Source organism: Dermacentor variabilis, chromosome 2, assembly GCF_050947875.1.
Source record: "Dermacentor variabilis isolate Ectoservices chromosome 2, ASM5094787v1, whole genome shotgun sequence".
Lineage (NCBI taxonomy): Eukaryota > Metazoa > Arthropoda > Arachnida > Ixodida > Ixodidae > Dermacentor > Dermacentor variabilis.
The window spans coordinates 271,889,310-271,909,255 of NC_134569.1; the positions used below are offsets into that span (position 1 = coordinate 271,889,310).

Here is a 19,946-nt window from a genome sequence, read left to right on the forward strand (position 1 = left end):
GCCATTTTATTGGCGTCAGCCTCTATTGTTGCACTTTCTACACTGTTTCTACCTACCCCTACACCCTGAGGCGCAGTGGACCCCCTAAAAAAGCTACTGTCCGACCTGCCAGGCGCCAGCCGATCTCGGCTCCTAGCCTTCCATTAAAGTGGATGCCATCTCGTGTAAAGCCTCCGCCAAAGCCTGCTCTATGCACTTCTCTGTTTATGTCTGCCACTTCAAATCCTTTCTCCTGGCTTAGCTTTCTTATCTCACGATTAACAGCCACAACGTCCTTGGCAATTGCTCCGTTCCTTCCTTGCACCTCCGGCGCTGTGCATACCACGATCTGGACTTGCTGTGCTATCGCCCTTAAGTCGTCAACTCCCTCCGCTAATCTTTCCACTACTTTTGCGGCTTCACCATTCAGGACATCATTTAGCCCCGCCGCTACCACTACCAAATTGCGCTCTGCAACTTTCTCAGAAAGCTCGCTTTTTGTTTCTCTTAGTACTGCGTCCATTGTCCTGCCTGGGAACGTCCCGACTGCTACCCGCTTATCACCCTTTGCACGCTCCATTATAGCTCTTTTGCACCTCCTCATATTTGCATCACCACCGATAAGTACTAGGGCATTCTTTCCCTCCCTCCTAACTTCCAGGTTATGCTTATCATTGGCTATGAGCTCATTCCTTGGGGTTAGCTTGTTCCCCTCCTCTCCTCGCTGGCGCCCCTGTGGCTGCAGCGTCGCCTCACTCGGGGCGTGTTGCGCTGCTTCACTATAACTACGCCGATTCACCGGCGGCGAGCCGACTCCCGCTTGCTCTGGCTCCCTTCCTCCCACTTCGCCTGTAGGGTCTACCCTACTTTCTGTGCTTTCGCCACCGGCTTGGTGTCCCGACCCATCATTCCCCGCTGCCCGAGTCTCAAGCGCATCGAGCCGCCTATGCAGTTCTGCTCTCCTTTCCCTCTCTTCTCCAGGCTCGGCCACGGTTCTTACTAATCGCGCGGCCTGGACCGCTTCCACCTTGACCAACTCGTCGACTTTCGCCTGCAAAGCTACCCGCTTCTCCCGCTCCTCCCTCAGGTCTGCTTTCAGCTCTTCGAACTTGGCTGTCCAATTTTCTTCCAGTTTTTGGACTGCTTCCCTGACCCCTTCGCACAGCCTGCACGTAAAGCTAGACCCCTCCGCGTCTGCTAAGCTCTGGAAACTGGTCTAGTCGAGGGAGCACCAGCGCAGGCACTCGTCGCACTGCACTTGCTCCGCGTCCCCCGCGGCCTTCCCTTTCTTTGGTTTCATCGCTAGGCCTACGTTCTTAGGCCCAACGAGCACGTCCGCCAAATCACTTCGAAGAGCTAGCTGAGATAGTTAAATAGGCCTATCAAATAGGTCCCGCCTAGCACCTAGGCCTAACGAGGGAAACCGCCAGACCTAGACAATGCCGGTACGTTTACCACGCTTACCACGAATTCAAAATTTGGGCTCCTGCTCCATGCAAAAGAAAACACTTCAAAACCATCAGCTAAGAAAAAGAAAAAAAGAGTACTTAGCTACGAACGAAGTCGCTGAAGCCTCGACACAGGAGCGTCCGCGGCATCCACCCAACACGAACAGGTTATAAAAGCGCCACCTACGGCCGTCGGTTGAACGAAAGTGGGCGCAAGCTGCTCCCATAGAAGCCGGATATCTGTGCAGGTCTGGAGTTGCAGTAGGTCGTGCTTAGCTGCTATTAGTCCCGAGAACGACCTAAAGGGGCGCTGCGAGCGCTGCTCGCATCACGGCCCCGAGGGCTCCGTGGCATAGAGTTAGTAGAACAACTCTAGAGGAAAAGCTGGGCCGGAAAAGTGGGAACCATAGAGTTTCTTGTAGGAGACTCTATGGTGGGAACCTCTAGGGCGCCGTCCTGTTGCTACTGGTCAATGTGGCCAGCGCAATTACTACTGAAAGGGCTAAAAGCAAGTACAGGTCACCTTATGCTTTGACATCTAAAAACACATACCTGATGGCTTTATGAAGGTGGTGCGTTAATATTAAGTTTACAAAAAGCGATCGCTAAGTCCGTGACTTATGTAAATCACGATGTACGTATTCATGCAATAAAGGATGACGCGAATTTCGGTTTCGAATCTGTTTTTTGGATGCGTAGTAGTTTCGTACGGTTTAGGTTTGACATGCGATCGCGCGTCGACATCGGACGCTATGGCACACTCGCGCCTTATGTGCCACCGAAGCCCCGAAGTGCTCTGGCATATACCTTCACATGTAAGTAAACGAATGTATCTCCTTGTTGAGAATATCACGCGAGTAGGCAGCTCTTGTGGTGCATCACAATCGTTTGAGAAGCGTCACAGTAGAGCATTTTTCTACATGCGGAGCGGTGTTTTTATGAAATTGCTGGACAGGCGGACCAGCGCACCGGAATTGTACTGGCGAAGCCACAAGCAACTCAAAGAATCTGTTTAATTGTTGCACTTTGAACAATCATCTTCTCTACTCTTGTGTCCTGTCTGCACGCCTCACCTCCGTTTTGCATAACGAGTACATCAACCCACATATTAATAGCGTAGGCGTTTTATTAACTGTGCAATACTTTGAACACTTCCTTGCATGCCATTTCATGTGGAATATCTTTTCTGGTCACAAATTTGTGCAGCGAATCTATTTGCATGATCGACTCCGCGGGCCTATGGGACCGTTCACTTGCACTTGATGCTGAGTCTTTTACATGTATCCATAAACTGCAGATATGCACATCAGATCCCTGCGAGCATTTTCAAAATTCAATTATTTTAGACAACAGGCACATATGCAATACTGACATAATCTCAAATACCACTAAGCAGCTGGGACACATTTTTGTTGACCATACTCGCAGGTAAAATAAGTAGATCATGTGGATAGCTCCAGCTCATTTTCCTTAAATCAGTGTGTACAAGGGGTATGCAAAAATTATTTTTTTCTCGCGCACCGATTATTTTGCTGTATAAGCAAGAGAACCCACCACGTTAGTGTAACGTATCTTGTACATCACACTAATATGTGCTTTAATTTACCAAGTGAGATGAGTTACTTTTATGGCTCATTCAGTCATATCACACTGCAAGTTGCATTCATCAATCTTCAATTTGAATTTTGCAAATGTTTAATGAAACAGGTTTTCCTTTTATGCAGATATGCAATGGCAAGCCCTTCCGTGTGTTCCAAAGGTAAAATTTAAGCTCTAAATTAAAGAAGACATTTCTAGTCAGGAACAAGCAAAAATGGTGAATGCAGAGTATCAGAAGCCCAAGATACAGAAATTATGAGAAGTGTCGAATGATTTTAAGGAAAGAGGCATATTTGAAAAAGCAAGACTCTTTAGTGGAGGTCAAGCAAGTCAATATAGGTAGAATACTCTGCAAAATTATGCGATTGAGGGGATGTCAAACAATGGGTCAGGAAATGCGTTGTTTTTCTGCAAAACTAAAGCTGATTGCCATTACATAAGTCATTTTAGCATCATGAGACTGGTGCTTGATAAATTCAGAAATAAACCAAAAAACAAGACAAGCAAAAATAAAAAATAATTTAATGATGCTCTCTCCACACTGGGATTAACAAAAACAAGCACATCACATCTAATGTGGACATATCAGACTCCTTGTGAAACACTAAAGGAAAAATTCAGTTTCGAGTTATGGCACTTGTCGCATAGATGTGGGGGGGGGGCTTTGTACTAATAGTGATAGTTACTACTGCATTTAGAAATTGAAAGCATTCATGCAGACAAGGATGATTCTTTATATCTTTGGCTACCACTTCAAGTGCCTCCGCCAAGTGTTACGATGATGCACGCAGCCATACTAAGGATCTCGCAGCAACACCTGCAGGTAAAAAGCAGAAGCAGTCAAAGTGCTGGTGTGTACTGGACACTATGTTTGAAAACTTTTAGGCAAGAAGAGTGCAAGAAGCAGACATAACAACTGCATTTATTTCCATAATTCCACATTTGAATGGCCTTTTCTTTTTGCTTAGACGATGCCTACGCCTTGCCACAGCAGCTCCCTCATACAGACTCCGCAAGCCAAGAGGCCGTGGAGGCAAATGCAGGTAAGAGGCAAGAAGCAATAGCACTGGTATCGACATTCATCTAATTTCTTTCTTTTTCTTTCGTTTAGGCAGCCAGCACACCTCGAACAGCCACCTTGACTGCGGGTGTGTCACCCTAGTCGCCAGGGAAACATTTGAGGGAAAGCGACAGGCAATGTGAACAGCCACTTCTCCATGTAAACGATACTCTTTCTCTCGGATGACTCCTACGCCTCGCCAAGCCTGCACACTTGTGCACAAAGATGCCACGGAGGCACGTGCAGGTCAGAGGCAAGAAGCAGTGGCACTGGTGTCGACATTCACCCAATTTCTTTTTCTTACACTGAGACAGCCAGCACACCTCGAACAGCCACCTTGACTGCGGGTGTCAGTAGATTCCTGTTGTACATATGCTCATAAACTTCAGTAAACTTGAACTTGATAATAAACTTGAAGGCAAATGGGACATTGATGCATTGTTTTTTTTAACATTTATTAAACACATACAATATATATGCTATACTTTGCAGTGCTACAGAGCGTATTTTGAAGCTTACCCCTATATTTCGAACCTTTATTTACGTATGTGTTGTGTGGCCCTCAATGCAGTTCTTGTTGTAGCAGCTGCTTTGTCTTTGTATCACACATTGGCTTAAGCTCGTGATATCCACATACTTCTCTCACATATACAAAATAAAGTTCTATGTAGTCCTCAGTGTTACAACAAAAAATGAAAGTAAGCAATCCGATCGTGGAATTGTGTTTCTTACAGTGATTCCTATGACAGTTACTGACAAGTTGACAACTTGAACTGGTCAATCCGTCCATAGCCTCCTCTATTTTTCAAAAATAAAGGAGGCTATGATCCGTCATGGCAAGGAATTGTATGCATACATAAAAAAAGGGGGGAGGGTATGTGTGTCTGTGTTTGTAGTGGGGGTATAGGAGGTATTCACTGAGCGCGGCCCGCCAGGCGGCGCCGGCGAGTGCCTCATCCTCATCCGGCCGCCATAGCCGCGGTCGTTCGACGATCCGGCATATCACGGTTTGATGTTCGGCGGGAAAGTGTCTGCGTTCACCCGGTCGACGGAACGCAGGCGTTAGGTTCACCCTAACGTCACGTCCGGGATGTCGCATTCATTTTTTGTTTTTCGCGTCCGTGATGTCACATCCGTCTTTGGTTTTTGGCGGCAGAATGGCAAGCTCAAAGGTGAGCTACGCTGAAACAACTGGACAAAGATGTGGATCGTTTATTTTTCGGGGCTTGTGCTAGCGTAAGCTATCGTAAGTACTTCACTTTTCCATTCGATGTGCCTCTACTATGCAAACCTACGCTTTCGGCTGCCTGATACTTCATTTCCAGGTCCCTTACCAGCTTATTTTCCTTGTGACGCATCCCGCAGACCGTCGCACCGATCAGCCAGTGCTACAGCGTTCGTTTACATAGTAATATGAGCCTTTACATAGCAATATCGCTGCGCTGCCAACAGCCATTCTCTGGTAACCTTTCTCCGCAGCGTAACGCTCGAGTGCTCTGTGCAGATGTGACAAAGGTTGTGTATGCGGTCGGTATTTGTGATTTTCTAGAAAGAAGCTTCATTACAAAGTGCATGATCAGGCTGCGTGGTCGTCCATTCTACTAGAGCGGGAGAATCAATAAACGATACAAGCATGGACATACACATGCTGTTGCCAAATAACCCTTATGGTGGGTCCATTTAATACTGGTGATTTAATCGGGGATGAAGACTGGGATGTTCTCTTTATGTGCTTGCTTCAAAGTAGGATAAATCGAAACGTGGCCAACAAATTTTACTAGTGTTATAAGGTTTTGTGAGAAAGGGTGTTGTGTATTGCTTTGTAACGAGTGACTTTTAAGAGTGTGACATTTACTCCCATCGCACGTGCATATCCCGGCTGGAAGTTATGTTCATGTGCTCAACAGTGCTTCAGGAACTCTCTGAGCGCTTACACGTTGATATTACAGCCACTTGTGAATTCTGGTCCTAATGTAAGCATTAAGGGGTTTTAGCACTCCTCTTAGTGATAACCTTAGACGTTAATTCTATAGTGTATATTGTTAACTGACAAGCTGGGTCTGGTAAGTTTTACATCTTGACACTAAGAACCTGTGGCATGATGAGTTTGCGCAAAAGAACAGTGTAGGTGCCATCATATATACATTCATTGTCATTCACGCACACTATTGGAGGGACTCCAATCTACATTAAGTACAGCGCAATCGGCGCCAGTACCAGTGGTTGCTCAATGTGTGGTTTGGAATTTACGCCAGTGCAATAATCAGTACCATCTTCAATCCCGCACTGACTGGACAGCGTTGTGTGAACGATATCCTTGAAGGAGTGGTTGATGAGTTTCTCAGCAAAGTCCCGCTGTCACAGCTTCCACTTCTGCTGTATCAGCAAGATGGGCCACCTGCATGCAGCAGCAGCCGAGCACGAAACTGGTTGGCTGCTACTTTTCAAATAGATTGGAAGGCACGAGCCTGTAAATAGGCCGGCTATATCACCTGACCTCTCTCCGTTAAGTTTCTTTCTTTGGGGTTATGTGAAAGATTGTGCCGGACGTCAGATTAGACAGATGTCAGATTAGTTCAAGGTAAGGATAATGGATGTCTGCCATAGAATTCCGGCATCGGTCATCAAGAAAGCCACTAAAGGTGTGATAAAATAGACAGTACTGCGTAGCTGCAAAAGGAGACCTATTTGAACACGTCCTCTAGGCTGATGTTCAACGGGGCTTACGAATTAATAGATAGTAAGAGCACACAGTTTTTTTTTGTCTGTGTGTGTGTGTGCGCCGACATTCTGATTGCCAGTTCGGCTCATAGAAGCGGTATATTTAATTAACAATTGGTATTGGTATACTTAATTTAACAAGTTGGTCGCTTTCCAGTGTGTTTATTTCGCTTTTATTTGTTGACACGAACCTGGTTTTGCAGCACGTATACACTTTCATGAAAAATAAGACGCTCACTTTATATTGGCTTTGGTCCGAAGCAAGTTTCTGGTGTGAAATATAATTCTGGTGTGAAATATAACTTCGCCCGCACTCTTTCGATGCGGTGCGAGCAAAGTCTGGATTTTGAAACATTCTGTGCCTATTACATTGCTCTTCACATTTCGTGTGTGGTCAGAGCTGCACTTTGGCTGCGTTATCAAGGTGCTTTTGTTATCATTTATCAGTAGGCCTTTAGAGAAAGATAATAAGTGTGACGTAGAGAGAAAGGAGTAGCTGCGAAGCTGCGAAACCTGCTGTTGGGGCTCCTTCCGTACCATTATCAAGGTGGTTCGCTGTCTCTTCGGGTTTGCGATAGGCAATGCAGTTACTTTCAATCAGCTTATTTGAGGGCACTGCTTTATGATGCGGGTGAGAGTTCACTCACATGGTGTTTTCCATAGTTCGTGAGGTTATTTTCCAGTCGGTAAAATTGTACGCAATTAGTATGTGGCTGAAAACACTGCAGTTAGATGTCATTTTGGGATGCCAACAAATGCCTCATTGACACTTTGAAAATTATGAGAGTACTTCTCGAGTTAGATAATTGTAATTACCAAATTAAATCTCAGTAACGAAAGAATTACTGGCTACTACTCCACTTTACTGGAAACAATATGCAGTAGGTTTTCTTCGAGTAACGGAACTGTTTTTTTTAAATCTTAGTGCATGATAGCTGTGGAACACTCTCTCTCTTCATCCCTATACCCCTTTCCCCAGTGCAGAATAGAAAAACGGACATGCGTCTGGTTAACCTCTCTGCCTTTCCTCTCTTCTATTTCTCTCTCTATATAATTCACTCAGTAACCGTAATGAGGCCAAGCCAGATTCACTCGAAATCAGAATCAACAGCAGTCATGTGCGGCAGCACTTATGCTCGGACTAGCAGAAAAATAAGAGAGGCTGCAGTTTTGCAGAAAGGCGAAGCAGTGTTAGTGATAGCCAAGTATGCGACAATTACACGAAGGAAGATTACACCAGCAAGGGGACTCAGGCTGTGAAATTGAACTGTCTCCTACTATGAGGTCTTGTATATACTTAGCGCCGTCACTTCAGAGCTCAAGTCTTCGAGGTCAAGCGAAGTTTCTTGAAGTGCAAGATATATATATATATATATATATATATATATATATATATATATATATATATATATATATATATATATATATATATATATATATATATATATATATCGCAAGGAACTGCTTTATTCCAGCCAAGCTCGGACTACTACCTCGAGGATTAAACTGTGCTGCTGGTGATGATATATGCAGATGGAAAAGATGTGCAGATGATGAAGTTGAAAGTCAGGCATGTGTTGTGCCCATGCTAATTCTCTCTCGCTGTGGAAGCGGCCGCCTGGCAGCGCGTAAGTACTATAAAATGCGTCAAGTATTTGGTTTTAAGCGGGAGACATGCACTATCTCTGTGTCACAGCAACGGGAATCGGGTGGCGTTCTAACAAGCGAGACATGGTAATTGACAGGTGATGTCTGCTCAATGACCGTGGAAAGTCGAATAAAACACGAGAAATTTTTTGCATAAGCGAGGAATGCACACAGGAGTCCAAAGAACTTCGTCACCAGGAGAAAAAGTCACAGCACAGTGGGTCCAGTCGTAACGAAACTTGCGAGCGTCCTGGGAGGCGCCGGTGTTAAGCGGGGCGAGGCGTCTGCACTCTGCGAGGCGAGACACAAACTGTTCCAAGAAAGGAACTGATGGGGGCACAGGAGTCGAAAGGAATGATACATCAAGAATGAAACTTGGTGAACAGCCATAGATGAAGAAAAATGTTAAAAGCCAGTAGTACGTTGCGTAGCCATGTTATAGGCGAATGTCATGAACGGCAGGATTGCATCCCCGTTCGTGTGGCCAGGGTGGATGTACGTACATCGCAATCATGTCAGAGAGGGTATGGTGAAAACACTCCGTCAACCTTTTTGGTCTGCGGATGGTAACTGGAAGTCGTCTTGCAAATTGTGTTAGAGGCGCACAGAACTTCGGTAAGGATAGAAGAGAGGAAGACTGCTGCGGTCACTGAGGAGAACGCGCGGAGCGCTCCAGTGTAAGATAATGTTGTGTAGAAAGAAATCGGCGATTTCAGCAGCAGTTCCGGATGGTAGAGATGCTGTCTCCGCATAGCGTGTTGGTCTATGGCCGTTGCAATCCAACAATTTCCATGTAAGGTCATGGAAAGAGGACCGTACAAGTCTATTCCAACTACTTCAAAAGGCGAAGCGGGACAAGGCAGAGGTTGTAAAGAGCCAGAAGGAGCTGTTGGGTTTGCTTTGACAATGAACGCAGGGTGCAACATACTTCGCAACGGCTGAAGATGGGCCAGGCCAGGAGCAGCGACTTCATATTCTGTTGTAAGTCTTGTGGTAGCCTAGATGACCAGTCGTCGCATGATCGTGAAAGGCTTCAAGCACCTCACATTGCAGAGAACATGGTACGACCGGGACCCATTTGTTGCTATCGATCTGATAAATGTTGCGATGTAAAACCCCATTGTGCAGCTTGAATTGATTAAGTTGTCGACGAAGTCTGGCATTTGGAGGCGACGAAGAATCTTCCATGCGTTGGAGAATAGTTCAGCAGTATGGGTCGACGCGTTAGTGGGACACAAGGACAGATGGGCTGTCGTGTCTTAGCCATTCGAGGGTTACAATGGGTAAAGCCGATGAAGAGGACTCGGGACGTACACAATCACGGAGAGGTTATGGTGAATCGTCATGATTCGGCAGAGGGTAGCAAGAGAGAGCATTGGTGTCTTGATGCTTCTTTGCAGCCCTGTAGGTGACATTGAAATCGTACTCCTGTAGGTGAAGCACACAGCAACCCAGGTGACCTGATAAATTCTTTAGCGATGAAAGCCAGCACAGTGTGTTATGGTCGGTAACGACTGTGGAATGGCGGCCATGAAGACATGGGTGAAATTTTTGTACTGCCCAACAGCAAGGCACTCCTGCTTGGTTATGGTGTAGTAATTTTCTGCACTGGTTAGTGCACGACTAGCATAAGCAATTACTCGTTCGCGGAATGTGTTGTCACATTGCAGTAGAATGGCACCGAGACTGACTGCTAGCGTCGGTGTGAAAGATGGTGGGTGCGGTCGGTTCAAAGTGGCACAGTACTGGGTCTGACGTCAGGGCATGTTGCAAAAGCAGGAAAGCATGTTCACATTCGTCGGACGAAACAAAGGGCGCATTACTGGCGAGGAGTTGATGGAGCGGGGACGTAAACGTAGCGAAGTTGCATATGAAGTGCCGGAAGAAGCAAGTCCAGGAAAACTGTGCATGTCTTTTTGACGCAGTGGACACAAAATTCGAGGATGGCAGTAAGCTTCTCGGGGTCCGGTCGAATACCTTCTTTGCTGACTATGTGCCCCAGAACTTTGATGGCCTTGCTGGCCAAACTGCATTTGTGTGTGTGTGCGTGTGTGTGTGTGCGTGCGCACGTGTGCGTGTGCTGAGCTGCAAACCAGCATTTGCAAGACAGGCAAGGACTTCATCAAGATGTTGCAAATGTTGTGAGAACATGGTTGAAAACACAATGTCGTCGAGATAGCACAGACAGGTTTTCCATATCAAGCCACACAAGACTTATCGATCATGTGTACGAATGTGGCAGGCACATTGCAGAGTCCAAAGGGCATCGCACTGAACTCGTAGAGCCCATCAGGGGTAGCAAATGTCGTTTTTGCTTTGTCGGATTTGGACGTCGGTATTTGCCAGTAGCCTGGTCTAAAGTCAAGGCTAGAAATATATTCAGCACCGTGGAGTGAATCTAGTGCATCATCCATCCGTGACACGGGGTAAACATCTTTGCGCACGATTTTGTTCAGCGCACAGTAATAGACGCAAGAACACACTGAGCTGTCTTCGTGACAATTGCAACGACATGAGTGTCAACAGCTCAAATGACAGTTGATCCACGAGGCAACTGTTGGGGTTCGATTTGGTTTATTGCAGTAAGCAATGCAGACCCCTCAGAGAAGCGAATAAGGCCAGGGGTAATCAGAATTGCTCGAGATAGGGTATGGTCATAGGGTAGAATGAATACGCCGCCATCCACAATGTTACAGGAGTTGACACCTATAATCTATTCTCTAGGTGGCCAAAGAACGTAATCGGAAGAGGTGACGAGACAAATGCGTTCTTCGAGGTTAGGAAGAGAACTGCCAGTGGCATCCAGTTGTGTGAGGCGCTGACGACAAGAGATAGAAGCGAACGCCAAAGATAAGAAGTCCCACTCCAAGATGAGTTCATGGGTCACTCACGAAATACCGCAAAAGCAATGTGGGGAAGAATTTAGTCTATGGACACACGAACAGTACACGGTGCGATTAAACGAATAATAACGTTGGCCGCTGCACAAGGAGAAAGGCCGGAGTAAGGCAATTCTTGTGTTTTATAGAGTCCCGAACAGTCACATGGCAATAATCGCCAAGCGTCTTGTAACAGGGAGCCACCTCAGAATTGCACCAAACAAAGATGATGGATGCAGCCAGTCTTGCCAGATAACTACATTTTGACTATTCTGTATTGTTTGCATTTTTTGTGCAAAAGGAATTCTCGCAGAGAGTTTTATCTTCAGTGGCCTTCAGTTGACGTCATCTGCTACAACTAGCACATAAGTTAACTCCATAGCACCACTAGGATGGAGACATTGTGTCGTGGGATGCTTAAAAGTGGACAAGAAGATTCCAAAGGAAAAGTGTGAGATGGTCACAGTAATAACCAAGGCATTTGCCATGGGAATGACCCAGCTATGAAGGTATTATCAGATGTGGACAAGCATATAATACTAAATGGTGCCTTGCACGAGCCCCAAGTGTCAAATGTAATGAGTATTGTGCATCGAAAGGGCCAAAAATGTTTTGTACATGCCAGGGAACACTATGGGCATTTGATAGCAGTTGCTTAGATGTACTACATTAACAGGAACCAAACCAACTCCCTTAGACATAAGCATGCAGCAAATTCAAGGACTAGATGAAGCTTCAAAGAAGTAACTGCATTTCATGTAGGATAGGTGTGAATGACCTTTGTGCATGAGATCAGTGACAAAAACACTAAATGAATGCAGTACAGTGTCTGTATCATATCTTGTGCAGACCAAACTAGCCTGGAGTTTCAGCGTTCCTTGTCAGTTCATTTAAATAGGCACTACATTGTTCAAAGTGCAATATTGTTCTACAATATAGAACGTGGGCTCGGCAGCTGTGCCACGGCACGGTTATCGCATCTGACTCTCTTCATCATGCAGGTTGGTGAAGCGTTGCCCTTTCACGCCTCCGCTTGCCTTCTGCTTACCGTATTCTTCGACGCCTCCCGGACCCTCCTAGGACACCTCCCGGGCCCCAGCCGAGTTTTCTTGGAGCGCTGTCGAAGACAGCCACCGCTTCATCAGCGCCATCGCCGACTCTGCCCATTTACCACACGTGACAAACTGGACCCTCGACTTCAACTGGGAAACACCATCAGCAGCAACATCACTTGGCAAGCCACCTATAAAAGACCAGCAATCACCTCGCACAATCTGTGGGCTCGGCAGCTGTGCCACGGCACGGTTATCGCATCTGACTCTCTTCATCATGCAGGTTGGTGAAGCGTTGCCCTTTCACGCCTCCGCTTGCCTTCTGCTTACCGTATTCTTCGACGCCTCCCGGACCCTCCTAGGACACCTCCCGGGCCCCAGCCGAGTTTTCTTGGAGCGCTGTCGAAGACAGCCACCGCTTCATCAGCGCCATCGCCGACTCTGCCCATTTACCACACGTGACAAACTGGACCCTCGACTTCAACTGGGAAACACCATCAGCAGCAACATCACTTGGCAAGCCACCTATAAAAGACCAGCAATCACCTCGCACAATCTGTGGGCTCGGCAGCTGTGCCACGGCACGGTTATCGCATCTGACTCTCTTCATCATGCAGGTTGGTGAACCGGTCAGTCTATTTACTAAGAAATCCAGTAATTATTTCCTGATACAGCTGCCGAGCCCGAAGTGTTTGACCACTATTTGTGCCGAATGTTGTCATAATGTATGGTCCTTATTACTCCTTGCTGGTGATGTTGAAACTAACCCTGGACCTGAAAAATTGGATGTCGTTCTGGCTGAATTGAAAAAGCTGTCTGATGGCCAGGCAACACTAATCTCTGACCTGCAAGATATAAAAGGACGTATGCTTTCAATCGACAAAACGATATCCGATTTCAATACCCGCCTCACTGAACTCGAAGAACGTTCCCAGAATCTGTCTACAGTTACATCAGACGTTGAAATCATTCAGTCAACAATTAGCCAGACAGCTCTTTTGGTTCAAGACTTGCAGCTTCGTCTTGACGATTCTGAAAACCGCTCCCGCAGGAACAATCTAATTTTCTACGGTCTGCCTGACTCATCCCCCCGTGAAACATATGCCGAGTCTCAAAAAATTATCGCTGATCATTGCTTAGAACACATGGAAATAGCCTTAGATCCCAAAGATATAGAGCGTGCCCACCGGCTTGGCCGTCATACCCCAAACCATCTACGCCCTATCATTGTGAAATTCATATCATCCAAGACAAAAGAAACCATTCTATCTAGAGGGCCCAAATTTAAAGGAACGAAATTCAGTGTAGGCGAAGATTATACCCGCCGCGTCCAAAAAATTCGAAAGCACTTGGTTGCATTTGCAAAAGAAACAACTAATAAATTCTCACTCCGCTATAAGACGCTTCATATCGGGCCCAAGCGCTACTTCTTTGACGAAAAGACTAACTCAGTGAAGGAAATCGCATAGCAGATAACTTTTCGGCGCCGGTCCCCACAATGCCCTCTATCAGCCTGTCATCCTAGAACCAACTCCCGAACCACCCTTTGCCTTTCCGTCATTTTCACAAATATACGCAGCTTCCTTCCCAAACGAGACCTTGTATCTAACCTTGTATCGTCGTCCGGAAGCAACATACTTGTACTAACAGAAACATGGCTCAACGAAAACATCAGCGATTCTGAAGTTCTGCATGATCTGCCAAATTTTCGCCTCTTTCGCAACGACCGCGAGGCTTCTCGAGGTGGCGGTGTTTTAGTCGCCATTAATCGAGAACTACCATTCTCGCTTGTCAACATCACTTCTCACCTTGAAATTATGTGGCTCATTTGCCGCACTGCGCCAATAACAACACTAATTGGTGTCTGCTATCGACCGCCACATAATAGCCCTGACTTCCCCCGTGAGTTTAACAGTGTTTTGCTACAATTAACAACTATGTATCCAAGTGCACGAATTATTCTTTTCGGTGACTTTAACTACCCTTCTATAAACTGGCACCAACCTCACGTTACCGTTTCTCAAGAGCCTCGAGAATTTGTCGACGTATGTCTCAATTTTAATCTTTCACAGCTAATAACTGAGCCAACTCGCATCACCCAGACTTCACAAAACACTCTTGATCTCATTCTAACTAGTCATCCTGAGACCTTAGCTTCTATTACTTACCTGAGGGAAATCAGTGACCATAAAGTTATTCACGCCTCATTTAACATTACTCCCGTTCAAAGGAAAGTGTCCAAAAAACAATAAAGCTTTACGATAAGGCCGACTACGCAGCAATAAATAATGAACTAAACTCCCTCTTACCCACTTTTGAACTTCACTTCCATCAACATACAGTCGACGAAAACTGGTCAATATTTAAACGCAAAATTAGTGATCTAACGAGCAGATACATTCCAAAGTGCACTATAAACTCTGATTCCCAAATCCTTGGTTCAATAAAACGCTCAAAAGACTCAAAAATAAAAAGCAGCGGCTGTACCGTGCAGCTAAACTTAGACCCAGCTCTTCTGCATGGGAAAAGTACTACAGCGCTGAAGACGCGTACTTAGCAGAAGTGAAAAGCGCGAAATGTTTCTTTCTTCACAATGACTTACCCAAAATGATAACAACTAACCCGAGAAAATTTTGGAACGTGATAAATCCCCAGGAATCGCGCGACATCACCCTTACTAATGATAACGGCGACTCTGTTAGTGATGTTCAGTGTGCCGATATATTTAATACTGCCTTTTCATCAGTATTCACGATAGAACCTGAAGATACATTCCTTTCACTACCATCCATTACTGAACTAGCAATGCCAGCCATAATTTTTCATCCAAATGGCATTTCGTGCGCAATCGACAAATTGAAAATTTCATCGTCAGCCGGAACGGACGAAATTAACACTAAGTTTCTCAAAAACACTAAGGACATTTCATCCAAGTTTTTATGCTTATTGTTTTCTCAGTCACTCGCCACAGGTATCATCCCAGAAGACTGGAAGATGGGGAAGGTCGTTCCTGTTTTCAAATCAGGTAACAGAGACTCTCCACTCAACTATCGCCCCATTTCCCTAACTAGCATCCCTTGTAAACTAATGGAACACGTCATCTACTCCCAGATAATGCAGCATCTAGACTCTATAAATTTTTTCACTCCATCCCAACATGGATTTAGAAAAGGCTTATCATGTGAGACACAGCTTGCCATCTTTCTTCACGATCTTCATTCCAACCTTGATGCTAACTTACAAACTGACGCCATCTTTTTAGACTTTGCCAAAGCATTCGATAAGGTACCTCATCAACGTCTACTCTTAAAACTTTCCAGACTAAACTTGCATCGAGAAATTATTGCATGGTTCAAAGAATTCCTCACACATCGTTCACAGTCTGTTACTATTAACAACTACTCTTCTAACCGTCTACCAGTAACATCGGGCGTTCCTCAGGGAACTGTCCTTGGCCCCCTCTTATTCTTAATTTATATTAATGATCTGCCACAAAATTTATCATGCCACGTCCGTCTGTTCGCCGACGATTGCGTTATTTATGCCCCAATTACTAATGCAGCTGATCAAAAATCCCTTCTGGACAATCTTAACCGCATTCAATCATGGTGCAATCACTGGTTGATGACGCTTAATCCCAATAAGTGCAAACTCATGTCTTTCCATCGTCGTCACAACCCGCATTTATTTACTTACAAGATTTCCGATTCTCCTGTCGAACTCGTTCCGTCCTATACTTACCTCGGTATCACTATCAGCAATGACTTATCATGGCGCGAGCACGTAACAAAGGTAATATCATCTGCGAATAAAAAACTAGGCTTTCTTAAACGTCATCTTCACGACGCCCCTCAAAATGTAAAGCTACTTGCTTATAAATCATTAATCAGGCCAAAACTTGAGTATGCATCCGCCATCTGGAATCCACAGCAAGCTTACCTCATCGACTCCTTAGAAGCTGTTCAAAACAGAGCCGCCCGTTTCATTCACCGTTCATACTCATCCTATATTAGTGTTTCATCTCTCAAGCTACAGTCCCAATTATGCAGTCTTTCCCTCCGTCGCCGTATTTCTAGCCTGTGCCTATTTCACAAATTTTATTATTCCCAGCTCAAACAGCAGCCATACATCTGCGCACCGCCATCACGCACGTCTCGCCGAATTGGTCATCCGCTGAAAGTCTCACGCCAACGTGCCCGTACGACTACATTTTCCAAGTCATTCTTCCTCCGGACAGCAAGCGACTGGAACGACCTTCCCCATCAAATTGCAGCTATCACCTGTCCATCAACCTTCCTAGAAAAAGTTACATCCCACCTGTCATCATGAAAAAAAAAATGTTTTACTTTCTCACGTTAACCCCACCCCTTATGTAAAACCCCCTACAGGGGGTCTTTAAGGAAATAAAAATGAAAATGAAAAAAACATAATATGCAAGATGTAGCATGCTAACCCTCGTGGCTCAACAACTACTGAACCGAAACCTCAATGAGCAGTGAAGCTTCCTTGTAATTTTCATCGTAACCATACTTTTGCTCTTGAAAGTGAACCTCTTTAGTGAATTTGCTTGTGTATTAATTTTTCTTTAGGCAAGTATTTTTTATACATGTTAATGTCTCAATCCTGCTTTCTCTTTCCGGAGCTAAACAAAATGCCTCTTATTTCAATTTGATCTTTTGACCTAGGAAGCCATCATCTGGTGCTGTGTACAGCAAGCACATGCTTCGGGCAAGGAGGGAGCCAGCACCATATCTACATCAGCAGGAACCTCGGTGCTCAAAATAAACATTTTCTGTGCAAATAACTGTCTTTTTATACTTCCAGCATGAATTAATAAGTTTCTTTTGCCTTCACATGCAGGAAGGTTTATAGGAATAAATAGTGACTGTTGAATGCCCAGGAAAAGCCTTGAAGCCATTTTACTTGTACAGTGATAAAGTACATGTGTACTTGAACTTGATAGTACAGAAACGAAAGGCAAAGTAACAGGCAAAATGCTTGGGGCAGCAGTCGTATAAATGGTAGATGAACACAGCTAATTGTGCTGTCCAGTTTCATTCAGTTTGGCCAAGTGTTGCAAGAATTGCCTTCAATATGAATCATTCAGTTTAGCCAGCTAAAGTCGAACTCGTACAAAGTTTGGAATGTCTGCTGAGAATTTTAGCATAAATGGTATGTGTGCATCCTTCAGCAGCACTACAAGCCCAATAAGGTTTTTGCGTTACTGTCCCCCCTCCCTTGGGGTTATGGCAGTGTCTACTTCAAGTGCTTGAGGGTATAATGGAGAATGACTCCAATTTGCTATAAATATGCAGGACAAGAGCTGGTAGGCCTGGTTATAAGCATGAATTAGAAATTTATAGACCAGAGGCAATATGAATACAATATGTTAAATTACATCCATATGTGGGAACTGCCCACATGAAAGGAAAGAAAGTGCAATACTTGCAACCTACCAACAGAAACATCAGTCTAGGGAAGGATTCTGTAAGGATCCACTAAGTGGACTATTTCAGCACACACTGATTAGGTAGCGCTCTAAGTTGGTAGAGCAAGCAGCAATCGTCACCGTGGGCTCTTGTGCTCTATTCATTCAGCGTGTACTAGAATGGAAAGTCCACTTAGTCAACACTTACAGACTAGCCCCCTAGGGCTGTGGAAGCACGCAGTATATTAAGCTTAAGTCTGGAGTGCTACCTCCTACTTATGTGGCAAGTCCTCCTGTTTACCTGTTCCTCTCAACTGAGAGCTGAGCACCGCCTAGGTTAAGTCAGAAAAAGCAACCAGCGTCCATAGAATTCAAACTATTACTATTTGCCCTATAAAAGGGGACAGTGGAGCCTAAAATGACACTTGACTTGGGCCATATTTTTCGCGATATGCCCGAGAATATTGGGATTTCCCATCAATTTTACCCTTCCTACATCACATAGCGAACAACCTGAAAACTTAACACTGTTGCGCAGAGCGATGAAGGGTCAGGATTTGAGCGAGAAAACAACACACGACACCTGACCGCAAACTATGAACTGGTTTTTTTTTCTGCAAGTGAAGCGTACATAAAGCCTACACGCATGCACAGGAGTCCTCTTCCCGGTCTACCTACACCCTCTATTGTCAGCGATTATGCTAATCTCTTTATTGCTGAGTGAAATAGATGGCGGGCTGACACATGAGCCCTGTGGGTCCACCTTGAGGTTTTATGCTTCCACGACTTCTCTTTTCCTTTGGTTCCTACTTTTCAGCAGAATCATTGTTTTGTGATAATCACCAGTTGATAGATTGTGCTCAGGTGTCGTGTGTTGTTTTCTCGCTCAAGTCCTGTCCCTTCGTCACTCCGCACAACAGTGTTAAGTATGTCGAACCAACTAGCCCACTGCACAATTTTCCTGAACTTGAAAACAATTGTAAACTAAAGTCCGTGAGAAACGAAGTGTTCTGCCATGACATACAGATTTATGCATGACCACTTTGCTATATAAAAATACAATTTTAGCCAATGTTAACAAAGAGCTTCACTTTTGGAGTTCACTTAAATAATGTCTGTGATGCATTGTGACAGTAGGAGGTCCTGGAGATGCTACTGTGGAGATATGTCAACATTGAGCCTATTCCTGTTTAATCTATCGATAGATGCCTTCACGAAGAGTTGGAGAAACTGCACAATACAATGTTTTATATCACATGTAATAATTATGCTGTGATAAAGTGTACACGCTGAGCTTAATGTTTTAGAAAAGCTCAAGAAAAGGCTCCAGAATAGGTATGATGGATAGGTGACCTTATATTTGGCTCTCTTCATAGCGAAGTGTAGCTGCATCACCTCAGCCACACTTTGTAAAATCTACATGCGGGCTAGTACTGCCCATGCCTTTATTGCACAAGTTGCCTTGGTGCTCCCAGTCTTGACAGGTAACACTTAAGCACCCTCTCATGCACATGTTTGTTTCAAAGCTACAGTTGCTAACTAACAGCTAACAGTTCCCACATGCGATTCTGTAACTCTAGACCTAACTGCGAAAATGCATGCAGTACTACGAGTTTGGCATGGAGTTCACATGACATGTGCACAACTTCAAATTTCGTATAGGCAACAGATAACTGGTAACCTGTTAGAGTAACAAAATGGATGCCAAGGAAAATTCACCCAAAGCCTTAGGCAGGAAAATGAGGTGTTGTGATGAGATAAATAGCAATCACATTTGATCGACTGACTAAAAGCTGGCAGGGGTATTGCATTTGACATGATTGAAATGAGCTGCAGCATGGCATGGTAACTGTGGCAGCCTTTACAATGCCGCACTCTCTGAATAACACTTGTGTGCACCCATATGCTGCAGCGACCAACTGTTTTTATTCAAGAAAGCCAGGTTTGTGGTTCAGCACACATCATACGCTGGCAAACTCACTGATGAGTCAACTCCCTCAGATCATCCCATGAGTCTGAGTGAGCCCAGCTGAGCAGCATTTTGGCGAGTTTGAGCCCGAGTGAGCTCGGCTGAGTAGTATATTCTTATGAGTTCAAGTGAGCAGCTAAGTATAATTTTGGCGAGTCTAGACA

The 19,946-nt window shown here is 45.0% G+C and overlaps 1 long non-coding RNA gene across 1 annotated transcript; it reads left to right on the plus strand.

The window, feature by feature from the left end:
• Positions 1 to 5,209: 5,209 nt before the first annotated feature.
• LOC142571269 (uncharacterized) lies at positions 5,210 to 17,206 on the plus strand. The gene is made up of 3 exons (XR_012825829.1): positions 5,210 to 5,332; positions 8,283 to 8,435; positions 17,071 to 17,206. It is a non-coding gene; the product is annotated as an uncharacterized LOC142571269 (long non-coding RNA).
• Positions 17,207 to 19,946: the final 2,740 nt, after the last annotated feature.